Below are 2,487 nucleotides of genomic sequence, written 5' to 3' on the forward strand. Positions count from 1 at the left end.
AACTTCCTGGATTAACGTACGTATTTTAACGTTTTATACAGTCAATGATTTTAACCCAAAATATGATCTTGTCTTAAACATAACTAAGTCATTTTTGTGCCTAACACCTAACTAAGCAGTTTTGTGCTTAAAACCCAACCAAGTTGTTTTTGTGCCTAAAACCTAACCAAATAGTTTTTGTATCTAATCCTAACCAAGTTGTTTTTGTGCCTAAAACCTAACCAAGTTGGTTTTGTGCCTAAACCTAACAAAGTTGTTTTGGTGTCTAAAACCTAACCAAGTTGTTTTGGTGTCTTAAACCCAACCAAGTGTTTTTTGTGTCTAAAACCTAACCAAGTTGTTTTTGTGCCTAAATCCAACCAAGTCGTTTTGGTGTCTTAAACCTAACCAAGTGTTTTTTGTGTCTAAAACCTAACCAAGTTATTTTTGTTCCTAAAACCTAACCAAGTTGTTTTGGATCCTAAAACCTAACCAAGTCGTTTTGGTGCCTAAAACCTAACCAAAGATTTTTTGTACCTAAAACCTAACCAAGTTGTTTTTGTGCCTAAACCTAACCAAATACTTTTTGTGCCTAAACCTAACCAAGTTGTTTTTGTGCCTAAACCTATCCAAGTTGTTTTTGTGCCTAAACCTAACCGAATAATTTTTGTACCTAAAACCTAACCAAGTTGTTTTTGTGCCTAAAACCTAACCAAGTTGTTTTTGTACCTAAAACCTAACCAAATAGTTTTTGTACCTAAAACCTAACCAAGTTGTTTTTTGTACTTAAACCCAACCAAGTTGATTTTGTGCCTAAAATCTAACCAAGTTGTTTTTATGCCTAAACCTAACCAAGTTGTTTTTATGCCTAAAACCTAACCAAGTTGTTTTTGTGCCTAAAATCTAACCAAATATTTTTTGTACCTAATCCTAACCAAGTCGTTTTGGTGCCTAAAACCTAACCAAGTCATTTTGGTTCAGAAAACTAAGTCGTTTTGGTGCCTAAAATCTAACCAGGTCGTTTTGTGCCTAAAACCTAACCAAGTCGTTTTGGTGCCTAGAACGTAACCAAATCCTTTTGGTGCCTAAAACCTAACCAAGTTGTTTTTGTGCCTAAACCTAACCAAATAGTTTTTGTGCCTAATCCTAACAAAGTTGTTTTTGTGCCTAAACCTAACCAAATAATTTTTGTACCTAAAACCTAACCAAGTTGTTTTGGCGCCTAAAACCTAACCAAGTTGTTTTTGTACCTAAAACCTAACCAAATAGTTTTTGTACCTAATCCTAACCAAGTTGTCTTTTGTACTTAAACCCAACCAAGTTGATTTTGTGCCTAAAACCTAACCAAGTTGTTTTTATGCCTAAACCTAACCAAGTTGTTTTTGTGCCTAAAACCTAACCAAGTTGTTTTTATGCCTAAAACCTAACCAAGTTGTTTTTGTGCCTAAAATCTAACCAAATATTTTTTGTACCTAATCCTAACCAAGTCGTTTTGGTGCATAAAACTAAGTCGTTTTGGTGCCTAAAATCTAACCAGGTCGTTTTGTGCCTAAAACTAACCAAGTTGTTTTGGTGCCTAAAACCTAACCAACGACTTTTCCTGCCTCAAACCTAACCAGGTTGTTTTGGTGCCTAAAATCTAACCAGGTCGTTTTGTGCCTAAAACTAACCAAGTCGTTTTGGTGCCTAAAAACTAACCAATCAGTTTTGGTGCCTAAAACCTAACCAACGACTTTTCCTGCCTAAAACCTAACCAGGTTGTTTTGGTGCCTAAAACCTAACCAACTACTTTTCATGCCTAAAACATAACCAGGTTGTTTTGGTGCCTAAAACCTAACCAACTAGTTTTTGTGCCTAAAACCTAACCAAGAAGTTTTTGTACCTAAAACCTAACCAAATAGTTTTTGTACCTAATCCTAACCAAGTTGTCTTTTGTACTTAAACCCAACCAAGTTGATTTTGTGCCTAAAATCTAACCAAGTTGTTTTTATGCCTAAACCTAACCAAGTTGTTTTTGTGCCTAAAACCTAACCAAGTTGTTTTTGTGCCTAAAATCTAACCAAATATTTTTTGTACCTAATCCTAACCAAGTCATTTTGGTGCATAAAACTAAGTCGTTTTGGTGCCTAAAATCTAACCAGGTCGTTTTGTGCCTAAAACTAACCAAGTTGTTTTGGTGCCTAAAACCTAACCAACGACTTTTCCTGCCTCAAACCTAACCAGGTTGTTTTGGTGCCTAAAATCTAACCAGGTCGTTTTGTGCCTAAAACTAACCAAGTCGTTTTGGTGCCTAAAAACTAACCAATCAGTTTTGGTGCCTAAAACCTAACCAACGACTTTTCCTGCCTAAAACCTAACCAGGTTGTTTTGGTGCCTAAAACCTAACCAACTACTTTTCATGCCTAAAACATAACCAGGTTGTTTTGGTGCCTAAAACCTAACCAACTAGTTTTTGTGCCTAAAACCTAACCAAGAAGTTTTTGTACCTAAAACCTAACCAAATAGTTT

General features: G+C 35.6%; 1 protein-coding gene across 1 annotated transcript in view; it reads left to right on the forward strand.

Moving 5' to 3' along the window:
• The window catches only part of kcnj15 (potassium inwardly rectifying channel subfamily J member 15), a 9,750-nt gene that overhangs the window by 3,214 nt on the left and 4,049 nt on the right, over positions 1-2,487 (forward strand). The gene's annotated exons all lie outside the window — the stretch shown is intronic.

Source organism: Micropterus dolomieu, linkage group LG23 (genome assembly GCF_021292245.1).
Source record: "Micropterus dolomieu isolate WLL.071019.BEF.003 ecotype Adirondacks linkage group LG23, ASM2129224v1, whole genome shotgun sequence".
Taxonomy (NCBI): Eukaryota; Metazoa; Chordata; class Actinopteri; order Centrarchiformes; family Centrarchidae; genus Micropterus; species Micropterus dolomieu.